Source organism: Grus americana, chromosome 2, assembly GCF_028858705.1.
Source record: "Grus americana isolate bGruAme1 chromosome 2, bGruAme1.mat, whole genome shotgun sequence".
Taxonomy (NCBI): domain Eukaryota; kingdom Metazoa; phylum Chordata; class Aves; order Gruiformes; family Gruidae; genus Grus; species Grus americana.
Genome location: NC_072853.1, coordinates 149,837,337 through 149,850,265, shown reverse-complemented (window position 1 = coordinate 149,850,265; position 12,929 = coordinate 149,837,337). Strand labels below are relative to the sequence as shown.

Genomic DNA, 12,929 nt, shown 5'->3' with positions numbered 1-12,929 from the left:
ATGCAACAAGTTAGTTCAGTCCAGCAGAATCCAAATGGGCAGACAGTTTGCTGATGATGGCTTTTACAGCTGTATTACAAAAGAAGCATTATTTTCTCCTGATTTTGGGGGTTGGATTTGGGGTTTTTGGGCATGGGTTTCTTTGCCGAGGAAGGTCTCATGCCACCTCACCAGTCCAGCTTCTAATTCTGATCCAAGAAACCAACAGTGTAGGAGGACAAAGACCTATGTATGGAGTTGTCTGCAGGATCTCCTAAATCTGCTGCCTCTGATACACAAGGCTCTTGAAGGCAGCTGGACAACCACCATCGGCATCTTTCTTCCCTCTGCTTAGTCAAGCACCATGACAGAAAACTCTCAGTTGGGTTATCCACTTTCTGCAATGAAAGGAGAGAGATCGACCCCTAGTTTTGCCTCCAAACATTCAGCAGAGGAAGAAAAAAGTGGTCAAATCCAATCCTGATCTCAGTCTCAGCTGCTTCCCCATGGCAAAAACGGGGGAGCAGAACACACGCCCCCATGCTGCTGTCCCTCACAAAGGCACCAAGGTGGCCCATACCCCAGCACCCAGCCAGGCTGTGCTGGTGCCACCCTACACTCCACACTGCTCTCCAAAACCCTGAATAACTCTTTCAAATTGGCCTCAACTTTCCCACATCAGCTCTCCAGCCCACTGTCCATATTTATACCTACAAAGATGTGTGTGGTGTTTCCCTGAAGACTGAAAATCCTACAGAAGCTCTTTGAATTTGAGAGGCCAAGTTAAACAAACAGGGAGGGAACAGAACAGTTCTGGCTGCCTGACACACACTGGATTTGAGGTTATATACAGACTACACTATCTTCTCCTAAACATACATATTGTTTGTTATTCCTTCTGTTTACTAACTCCAAAGGCATGCAGTGAAACAGATATGCCTTGGGGTAGACACAAGTACCAGAAAGTTCTCTTATACTTATTCCAAATTCCCTAGTTCTTAACAAAAATAAATGCAAACAAACAAACACAAAGCCCTCCCACACCACAGAGCACATAACTACTAGCTAGAATGAACCACTACAAAGGGGACAGGCAGCTCTACAGCTTCACTGCTGACAAAGCAGCACACTCGGGAGAACGGCTGGTGCTTGCAGTGTGGAGCAACCAGTACACAAAGCCTTTGAACCAGCACACAAGTGAGCATCTCAGCTCCAAGAGAACAGTGCTTCACTGCAACATGTATATTAACATTACATATACATACATACATATATGTTTTGCATACCAGCAGTAAATTTTTGGTCAATCCTTTGGTGATGGCAGATCAACATAATCACAAATTTTAGATTTTTAGGGATTTAAAAAAAATTAAAGGCAAGCAAGTACAAGTGGGAAATCCTGAGCTGGAAACTCTATAAGCCTCTCAAAATTTATTTTAAGTTTACTAGAGCAAATATAGCCAACTCTCACTGGAGTCACATGAAGAAGGTTCTGCAAAACTGAACTATTACGTCAGGTCTGCAGTCTGTCTCTCTGCCCTGTAATTTAAACCTCATGCTTCCCCCTCATTTCTGTACTGATTTAAACAAAGACATTTTCCTAGCTATAGGAAAGTATCACAGTATGTATCACAGACATATATGCATTAAGTACCTCTCAAAAGTGAAGACGGCACTATTAGTTGCTCTGTATTGAGGATTTGTCTCGCCTACTGTTGCATTAAAAGACAGTCGGCCGGGCACCCTCCACAGTCAGCTCATTCCCTCTACAGCCGGGTGGGACACGCTGCCCTTTGGCATTCCCTGCCTCCCTCCACTGACTGCAGCGGGCGCCAATTTCTACCCGAAGCTTGTAAGGACTAGACTATTTTCCTAATTCACTATAGTGAGCCTGCCCATATGTCTTTTCATTTAGCTCACTCTCTGCTCTGTTTTTCATCCCATTTTTTCCTTTTTTTTTTTTTTTTCTTCTTTGCAAGAGATACTCTAACTAGAAGGGATAAGGCAGCTTCATTCCAGCTGCTGCTTGCTAGTCCATGCAATGGCCTTTGCTGTGATCCACCTTGGTGGATCCAACCTGGCCTGTGGTTCCTGTTTGACTGAGCAAAGAATTAAGTGTCTCTAGCCTGAAGCTGGAAATAACCATTATTTATTTATCAATAGACCAATACAGAAGCACCTCCGCTTTTCATTCTCCTCTTCCTCTGTGCTACCATTAGCACATTTTCATATGCATGAACCTTTTAAAGCCTATATACAGAGGACTGAGTTTGTAACATGAAATTTTTCCTGCTTAGTCTACATGTAATACAGAAATATTAATTAAAAATAGCAAGAATGACATGCTGCAAACATTTAAATAATACATAAGTCATGACACTGGGAAGAGATAGAGTAGGTAAAGGAAAAATTGTATGGGAAGCTAATAGGGAATTCTGAGTGTAAAACTACATAAGAAAGAGGAAAAAAAGACCCCCCAAAAAGGGAACAAGACAGGGTGAAGGACAGTAATAGGAGTTTGTGAAAGAGGCCAGAGATGAAAGAGGGTAATATCAGAGATGGAGTGCTGAGAACTAAGTAGAGAAACAAGAAAGGGATAATAAATAACAAAGAAACAAAAATAGGAGACTTAAGCCAGGAGGTGAGGAACTGATGAGGAAAAGAGGAGTTAAAGTTAGAATGTGAAGGGAAATTCAACAAAAAATGCAATGAAAGAATAAGAAAACAGAATGAGGGTGGAAAACATGAACTGATGCAAATTTTCTTCAAGGCTAGAACATTTTGCATTAGTTCTTGTTATTACAATGCTGTAGCCTATCATAGCAGGCATGGAAGGAGAGGGAGAGAGGAAGAAAGGAAGGACAAGAGGTAAGAGAAAGAAGAAAATACATCCAACGTAAACTTCTTTAGTTTGGGTTAATATTCTGAGGTTTTGTGGGTTTTTTGGAAGGAGTGGTCAGAACATGGTGGTTTTAGAAAAGAAATTGGAGCAGAGCACTCCACATAAATGCCAGCTGGAGCTACCCATGAATGCTTCAGGACATGGGCAAACAAGCTACGACCATTGCCTTTGCAATCCACTTTCATATTCAGAACAAAGACATTTGAGATGCACTTTAAAGCTACAAATGGCTTTTGAAACCTAGCACTTAGTTCAGCCATTCCCACTGAAGATGTAGTTACAGTTAAAACCAGCTTCATCTCCTTCAGACATAGCAGAAAATAACGCCTCTCTACAAGTCAGTCCTTAGTGCAGCATCTCTGAGACTCAAAGTGCAGTCAGACTCAGTGCTGAGACAGAATGCTCAGGTCCCTGTTGCCCTTTACATGTTTGGCCATTAGAGGGGGACAACAGAAATTCTAGTTTGATGAAATCACCACCAAGCTCTGACAAGTGGTGAGATGTGTCTATAGGTGTGTGCATGCACATGTGCATGCAGCCCTTACTTCTCAGAAAGCTTTTTCCCCCTATCATTTCCACCGTGTTAGCCCCCTGACCACACAGACCTATGACCCCAAGCACATCTGCACATCAAGAGCTCTTAGGCCGTCATAATGTCCAATAGCCCTTCCCATTCCTAGACTAAGACTACTTTTTTCAAGAGTAAAATAAGAATCCAACATAAAGATAAGGGGAAAGCAGTATTACACTTCTTGCCATAAAGGAAGTTGAACTTACAACATGCATCAGCTTAAATCTAGCTAGTAGAGCAAGCTCTATGTTTGGACTAGCCTGGTTACACCTGTACTGAACTTGTTGACACTCCCTAGTTGACATTGTCACAGATTAGCCGTCAATGAGACAAATGTTTTTGACTAATCTCTTCTCCTTCTATGAAAAGGTGACCCGCTTAGTGGATGAGGGAAAGGCTGTGGATGTTGTTTACCTAGACTTTACTAAAGTGTTCTCCAGGGCTCAGTATTGGGGCCAGTTCTGTTTAATATCTTAACAAATGGTCTGGACGAGGGGATTGAGTGCACCCTCAGCAAGTTTGCTGATGACACCAAGCTGTGTGGTGCGGTTGACACACTGCAGAGAAGGGAAGCCATCCAGAGGGACCTTGACAAGCTTGAAAGGTGGGCCCATGTGAACCTCATGAAGTTCAACAAGGTCAAGTGCAAGGTCCTGCACATCGGTCAGGGCAATTCCAAGCACAACTACAGGCTGGGCATAGAATGGATTGAGAGCAGCCCTGAGGAGAAGGACTTGGGGGTGTTGGTGAAAAAGAAGCTCAACATGACCCAGCAACGTGCGCTTGCAGCCCAGAAAGCCAACTGTATCCTGGGCTGCATCAAAAGAAGCATGACCAGTAGGTCGAGGGAGGCTGCCTCTCTACTCCGCTCTCATGAGACCCCACCTGGAGTACTGCACCCAGCTCTGGGGGCCCCAGAACAAGAAAGACATGGAGCTGTTGGAGAGAGTCCAGAGGAGGGCCACGAAGCTGATCAGAGGGCTGGAGCACCTCTCTTATGAAGAAAGGCTGAGAGAGTTGGGGTGGTTCAGCCTGGAGAAGAGAAGGCTCCATGGAGACCTTATAGCAGCCTTCCAGTACCTAAAGGGGGCCTACAGGAAAGCTGGAGAGGGACTGTTTCCAAGAGCACGTAGTGATAGGACAAGGGGTAATGGCTTTAAACTGAAAGAGGAGAGATTTAGATTAGATGTTAGGAAGAAATTCTTCACTGTGAGGGTGGTGAGACACTGGAACAGGTTGCCCAGAGAGGTTGTGGATGCCCCCTCCCTGACAGTGTTCAAGGCCAGGTTGAATGAGGCTTTGGGCAACCTGGTCTAGTGGAGGGTGTCCCTGCCCATGGCAGGGGGGTTGGAACTAGATGATCTTTAAGGTCCCTTCCAACCCAAACCATTCTATGATTCTATGGTTCCTGATTGGCAAGACAAACATCCAGATCAGTGAACTTAGCAGGCACTCGCTTCTGCATATTTATGAGTGTATTTCATTTCCTAGAAACAAATGGAATGTGAGAGTTTAAAAAAAAAAAAAAGTTAAAATTATCCGATTAAGCAGAGAGAAGTTAATAAATCTCTCACACTTGATTTCCCTATGCTTCCTTAGTATACTTTCCAGACAGTATTGTGGTGAGTACACTAAGAAACCTCTTTTTATTGCAGCCAAGATTTTTCAGGGTGTTATCACAAATGACGAAAATATAAATACACTGAAACATAACACATTTCAATCCTAAAAAGGTCGGATTTACATAATTACATCATTGGTTTGCCAATATCCACATTTATCTCATCAGTATAGCATGGCCCACCCATCCCATAAGCTATTAGACTGTTTGGACTGAACACATAAAAGCTATTACTGATTTTTTTTTTTAAAGTTAACATTATGACACCCCTCATAACTAATGCTTCATTCAAACCAACTGTTTCTTTTGCTTTCAAACCAACTGCACGTTTCTTTTGCTTTTCCACAGCTGCTTTTTAGGTAGAATGTTCTGAGAACAAACAGGAGTCATGTAATTCATGAAGATGCAGCAAGCATTTCCTCCCCCCTCCCCGTTCTCCTTGAAGAGATCAAGCACATCATGTACATAGCATAGACGGCCACCACCAACGCAGGAAGCCAAACCCTTCAGACCAGTCTCAATTTCAGCACTTCCTCAGGGCACAACTGAACTGATGGGGTCATCCCTTTTTTTTCCAAAAAAGGAATAGTTTCAAATACGTACAGTTCTGGTACAGATCAGCATTTTATTTGGTTTAAATATGCTGTAGATCAGATTTCTGTGCTTTAAAAAAAGAAATACTGTTAGTAACTGCATTCATAAATCAAAATAAATGCATGGCTTTCTGACTTGCTGTACTAACGACTCAGCTCTTATTTTTGTTCCATATTTGTATCTCTTCTCACTGCACTGAAGCCAAGTAAAACTGAACAAGTTGATATGGTTAAATGAACATAAAGGAAAGCATAACCCTTGGTCTCATTTGGCATTACCAAACAACTGAGTCAGAACACAATTTCTGTTACAGATATATGGAATATGTTAGGATGCAAATAATACAAAAATGTATAAAAAAGATCTGATTGATAGTTAAAAGACCTAAGGTGCATGTTTACACCTGTAGCCAGTTGTTTCTTCCACTATAAGGACATAGCAAATCAGAAGAAATAAGTTCCTGCACTGAGTTTGGAGTCAGTGCTATTGGCAGGAGAAATGGTCATGGAAGCCTTATACACACCTGGATTTTGCAATGCAAGTGTCCAAGCTGCACTGCATCTCATACCTATAAGGCCCAGCAGTATTTGCAGTTGTAAGTAAATATTTTGCAACTTTAGCGCCACTATCAATGCCTCAATTAAGAGTCTTCTCAGATCACAAACAACTTCTTATACTGTTTGAGCCCTACGTTTTCTTTTCATTTTACTTCCTTCTATCCAAGAAAATATACAAATTGGTCAGCGTGACTGAAGTAAACAACCAGGTTTATCCTAATGTCAAGCTATCTATAGTAAATATTAAGTGACTGAGGGACTAGCCCTTTACCCAACACACCATTTTGGTCTTTTCACTTAGTCACATGGACTTCCAATTTGCAATGATGTAAGAAAGGCATATATTCACACAAAAAATAACTTCAGCATCACATCATTTCTTATGGAGTCCTGTTGCCTGTTGATATTTGCAACTGGGTTGCTTTTGCCAGCTAAGGCTTTTTTTAACCCCAGGTCTTAACATGTATCCAAGAAAAGATATTTTTATTGCTCATATTTTCAGAAGTCTGATTAGTTTTCCAGAGTCCTTGTTAGAAAAAGTACAATCCAACATGGAGAAGAATCAAGGTCCTCAGATAAGTAAGTAGCTGTGTTCTCCTAGACACCAGGTGCTGGTTAACTCCTCTTTGTTGAAAGGAAGACAGGGACAGAATTAATTCTCTTTAGTATTCATTAGGCTTATCTAGAGGCAGGCAACTAATAATATTCTGAGGTGAAGACTCAGTGGAAAGCAGAGAATTTGGGTCATGATCATGAAGTATCACATTTTGGATTTGTGAAAAACTTAGGAAAGCTGAGGTCCTGACTGACAAGCGAATGGCAGGTTTGAGGAAGCAAAGACATTGCTTCTAACTTTACTTGGGTTCTTGGAACTGAAGTACTAAAACCTCCTCCTCCACAAAGTGATTTTTAACCCCTGTCTGAGTAACACAGCTCATCCGGAAAGCTAACTGGAAGTCATAAAGCTTGGTTGAACTTTGGCCTTCGGGACTGCAGCAATTCAGATAAGCCACAAAGGAGGTAAAGGAAGATCTCCCCTCCTAATACGGGAGGTCACAGCCATGAGCATTATCATCATCTGTCAGTGTGTTTAGGGAGCTCTGGCAACATCTGACTCTGCCAGCTACTTAGGACTTTCACGTAAACAAACAGCCGAATTAGTGCAAATTGTTATACTAAAAGCAAGGGCAGTGTAAAAAAAGAAAAAAAAGAGTAAAACATCTAAAGAATTGGAACAAGGAAACATTATGTAAAAAAAGGTGGAGTAAGAATAAAACCAGAAACTAGTAGACAATAAAAATGGACTCAGATCCAATCCTTATGATTTTATTCAGGTCAAGCTCCCAGTGAAGGCAGTGAAAGTTTTGCCTGAGAACCTCAGACTTACGTGAGAGATAAGACTTCTGATTTTAATGAAGGGCTGAAGAGACCTTCACACAAGACAGATCATATGCTGTCATTAAGTAACTTCATCAGCTCCAGGGCAAGCTCTGAGCAAACCTCAACATGAAAGGCAGGCTAGCTTGAACACAGGCCTGTTAGTGGGAAATAAAGAACTCTCTCCCTAAAAGTTCCACTAAAACAACTGTATTGTGGTTGCAAGTTGGTCTGTTTCCACAGACGAAACTCTGGGAGTTTCCAGGTAACTGGTTTGTGCTATCTACCCCATGACACTCCTCTTAGACTAACTGGAAGATTACCGCATGGGTGCGGCAAGCTCATGTTCCTTGAATGGTTTAGTATTAAGAACACAACACTTCCTTTCAACAGACAGCTTGATATAAATTTAAAATCCATCTTCATTATTTGAAAATTTTAAAAGAAGATATCTTTTAAAATGTTGGTATAGTAATAGGATCTACACAGTTATATTCCTTACACACAATGTTTGTGAAATAAATATAATACACCAAAGCACATAGCCATCGCATTAAAAAAGCCACAATACAGTATCCATCCAACTGTGACACAGGATCTGTATCTTTAAACAGACCGACTTTTTGCCAGATAACATTTGAGATTTATATATTGTTTTATGTGTAGCTAAAATTAAAAAAAAAAAAAAAGGTTTTTTTTCCTTAAAATTCTATCCACTTTCCCACTAACTTAGGCTTTATACAGCAGTACGTATTGTATATCAAAGGACATATGAATGAAAGAGAACAGGTACATTTACAGTCTTTCATCACAGTCTGATTTGGTGCAGCTACTTCTCAGTGTCTGCAGCTCTGTAGCTGCATAAATAATTGGCAACTACTGACAACCCATTCAAAGCAAAAGTAGTAAAATCCCTATCAGTAAAAAAAAAAAAATAATCCAGAACATCAGAGACTTCTTTTATATATTTTGTTCACATCTCAGCAAGATTTGTAATGGCAAGTTGGAAAATAACTGCTTATGTTTAATATGTAGGTTTGAAACTAGACATAAAATCTGAGAGTAGAGTTTGGTGATTTAGAGAACAATTAAACGTCTATTTTCTCATATGACTCAAGGAAAAAGAAACGGTTTTCATTGTTCTCATTTAAATTCCTAGTTAATCTGAAAATATCTTTTAGTTTTAAAAAGAAGAAGAAGAAAAGGAATTATATATCTTTTATTATTTATAAACATCATCTTACCTTACATCTTTTGGTGAGTTCCGTTTCTAGACGACTTTGGCAGGTATTTTAATTCAGAATTAGTTTCAGCAATACATGCCATTACATCTTCTCTTTAAAATAAACCGCTTTTTCTCTTTTCCTCAGACAAAGTATGTGGGCTAAAAGAGCTGCAGCGTCTCTGTTCAAGCGATTTCATGGACACTCAGAGGCTTTCTTTCTACTGTATGAAAGTTAAATCTAAGTAAGGAAGGCATTTTTCCTGTCCCGGAAATCAGTATAACCAAAACCAATGCTGAGCTAATGAGAAATGTTTCTTCCATGTGTTCTGTTTGGCAGACACTGCAAGTCATATCAAGGAAACACGTGATGTTTATAAATACAATATGGCTCATGTTGTCATAACCTCTCAATGACAAAAAGAGCATTAGAAAAAGCAGACAGCAAAACAGCAGGAAAGATGGGATTTGTATCATTTGGAAGGTCTCTATCAGATAATAGAGGTATTAGCGTTTGCTTTTTCTTTTTTCTTTTTCTTCCCAAAAGAAAACAAAGTTTTATAGTAATAGGATCAGTAAGGCAAACACATGGCAACTTATATAAATGCTGTCCTACAGGCATCCTAGCACTAAAATGCATTCACCCAATTCATTACTTGAATTCTTTTCCAATAAATACTTTTATTCTAAATACTTCTACGTAGTACAAGAAGCAGTTCTTTTTTAGCCATAGTATGCAATGAACAAATGCAATTTTGGCAGCATTTGCAGCCTTTATGTTTATTGATGTTAAGATCACAAACAATCCAATGAAAAGAAGTTTAACATCTCAAAGAAGCTGGATGTATCTTTACAAGTACCTTAAGAACATAGAAGGATGATCCCGCATTTATTATCTCTCTATTTCCTGCAAACCAGCACTGAATTTCAGGCTCCTTGGATGCTTTAAATTCTTGGGGAGTTGTTTGAGGGTTTTTTAGCACTTGTAGGATTTTTTTAAGTTCACAAATTGCATCTAAATCTAGAGAGTTAGCAACCAGCTAGCCAGGCACTTTCAGGGGAAAAATGAAAAGCTGCTCTTGCGCAATTTCAGTAATAAAAGCTAGTCAGCACAACAGTTTACCCAGCTTATCAAATGTCTGTCTCATTTTACTGTACAACATATTTTAACCCATCCCCTCTCAACTTGGCAGCCCAAACTCCCATCACTGCCAGGAACATCATCACCTTTTTGCCATTTTAACTCCCAGAAAATGTGGAGTTTTCAGGTACCCCTGCTCCCCATCTCAGCTCTGATCCAACTTGCCCTAATTGTTCGTTCTTGGAGCAACACTCTCTAAAAAAACCCCAAAACACCTCAAAATGTACCTCGATACAACAGCAACCACAACGAGCATTCTTTGGATATTCTGGGCTCACCCACCCAGCAGAGGTCTGGGATAAAGCGCTGACCTACTAAGGTCTTATCCAAGTCAGGGAATTAAGCAAAAACATGGTGGGTCTAGGACATTTTAAAACAAAGTGTAACCCACAGACTTTACAGCAGGTGGTTGGGAAGAGAAGGATTGCCAAGCAAAATAGCCACCGGTTTGTTATGAAGTAAAAATTCCCTCCTGATTCTCAAAATTGGCGGACAGATGAAGCCCAAAACAAACCACTGCATAAACCAACATTATCAGTATCCAACTGTGCCACCAGAAACGCAGACAAGTTGCAATGACAGATGGGGGAGATTATAATTTAGGATTCTTCCCCTTTTAGACACTCCATAAAAGGAGGGTGTAGGGAATGAGGAGAGAAAATACACTGTGCACATTTGGTGGGGGAATCGCTTCCACTTGGGAGTCCCCAGGGGCTCACAGCAACAACCCAGGATAAAAGGACCTGTGACACTTCCAAAGAAATTCAGTTCATTCAGCAACATATGAAAATCTGCAGTCAGTTCTTTAGTGTCATCTTTTGACATCGAATCTATACTCCACCGCTAAATGTGAGAAGAGAAGCAAATCGGACCCTGCCCCTAGCAAGTCTGAGAGAGTCTTTTCCTCTTTGAATCTATGCAAATCACAAATGTTAATTCCTACAGCACAGACCAGCACGGCTGTGTACATGCATTTGCACTGGAATTCAAAACAATGCCAAAGAGAATAAAAAGATCATCTAAACATTTGGACACGAGACAGTATTTTGTCAAAAGAAAGTATTGTCGCACAGAGAGCTAGAAAGTGCTAATAAACATTACAAGCTCAGGCTAAGGAATAAATTAATGAAATGCAGCAATGTGAGGATACGTTTCTCCAAAGAAAACAGCTGCTACAGATTTTCAGCATACATTTTGGGAAAGGAATAATAAAAAAAACGAAGTGCACAAACAGAAATATTCAGAATATTCAGTGAGATGGCACTATGTGGCCACCTCTTGCTTGAACACTATGGCAGACCTGTCAAACAAACCATGCTCTTAAAGATGTAGATGGTCACAGCACAGTGTCAGTAAGCAAGACACTCAAGGATTTCAGAAGAAACTGTCCTTTAGAACTTGCTTAGACCCCAAGCAAAACCCCTTTTCTCAAACACAACCCATTCAGAAAAATGCATCAAACAGAAAGAAGACCAGGAAAATCAGAACTGATGGACAGGAAAGCTGAGTGGTTTGATAGGAGATCTGAAACTCACAGATCCCACATTCCTCTCGCACATTCTGAGTCGTCTTGTCCATATGGATAATACTTAATACTTCAAGTGTTACTGCCAATTCTTATACAGGTCTCACATCTGTTTGGTAGTTAAAACAGGTGTCCAAGCTGGCAGCTAACATTATTTTCTGAGATTATTTTGGGTCTGTTACATGGAAATGATTATAAATCACATGAATAGAAGCCTGAACATCATCAAACCCAGGGATAAAGGTTCCAAAGGGACAAGAAGGCAAACAGTAGAAAAATCTGTAAAGGCAAAACTTTCCCAAGCCTCAAAAAAATAAAGCTTTAACTCACATATGGCAGGAGATACAACCACACTCACAGTATCACCATGGAAAAATGTACTTACAATGGCTAATTCATGATATTCTAAATACTGTTCTTTCAACCAGTCTAACAATAAGGTGCTTTTCTGTAGGTTTTCTGAAGCAGTTAACCATGGTGCAAAGCACAGTGGTTACAAGAGTTACTCGCAACTTCCCACTGTAGTGAATTTAGCACTCATGCGTCACGTGAAATTGAAGAACATCAATTTACCAAATGCAAAGATGCACAAACACAACAGGAGAGATGAGAAGCAAAGGGTTTTCCACAATCTTTTGGATACCGCACAATATCAGTACATAAAATGTACTCATTTCTCACTTACCCCACCCAGTATTTCCACCCCCTTTAATCTGGTTTGCTAAGGAAAGAGGGATAACCCATCTGTTTATTGGTGGTTGTCTCCCCCGACCTAATAACCTGTGAATCTGCAGGCAACTTTCAAACAGATTTAACCAAAGGGTAGAAACCATTAGACTACTCTGTTCCTACAAATTTTGCCAATTAGAGATTTGCGAGAAGATCCTACAGAACTTGTGCCAAACAGAGAAAAAGTTGCAGCGTGTGCTCCTGCTTTTTAGAGTCTGGAGGACAAGCATCGGAGAGAGCATTATTACATCCCTCTACTTTGGGAAAAGCCTCAGTTAGGATCTGAGTGTTGCTGCACAGGGAAGAACCCAACCAGAAAACACACATCCTTAGACAAACAGGTTTCGTTATTTCCGGAGCTCAAGAAATCGCTTGTTTCCATGCTCATAACTTTGAAGTGCAGAAGTTCACATAGATCAAAGGGAAGACTTTTTGCATGTTTCTCCACAAAGCCACTATGAACATCCTGGCTCTGACTTCACCTCTCAGACCAGAAAGACAAGAAATTTGCCAATGCAAAGAAAAAGTCAAATGAGAAAATAGCTGTTTTGTTGGATGCGCAGAATTTTGAAATGGCATCTTTGGCATTTCAGCAGAGCAAAATACAATATTCTACCATGAAACCACCACTTCTGCAAAGGCCACCACTGTGTCACCTTTATTTTTGGGTTATGGCCAAAGAGAGATAACTCATAATCATGAAATCTTAAG

General features: G+C 40.4%; 1 protein-coding gene across 12 annotated transcripts in view; it reads right to left on the bottom strand.

The window, feature by feature from the left end:
- The window catches only part of KIAA1217 (KIAA1217 ortholog), a 376,038-nt gene that overhangs the window by 65,898 nt on the left and 297,211 nt on the right, over nucleotides 1–12,929 (bottom strand). Inside the window, exon 1 of one of the 12 annotated variants that reach the window (XM_054816863.1) lies at nucleotides 8,846–9,131. The exons of 10 other annotated variants lie outside the window; for them this stretch is intronic. The gene's annotated coding sequence lies outside the window, so the exon portion shown is untranslated. Of the gene's footprint in view, nucleotides 1–8,845; nucleotides 9,132–12,929 lie in introns of those variants that run through there. One more of the 12 variants, XM_054816866.1, reaches the window with a different exon arrangement.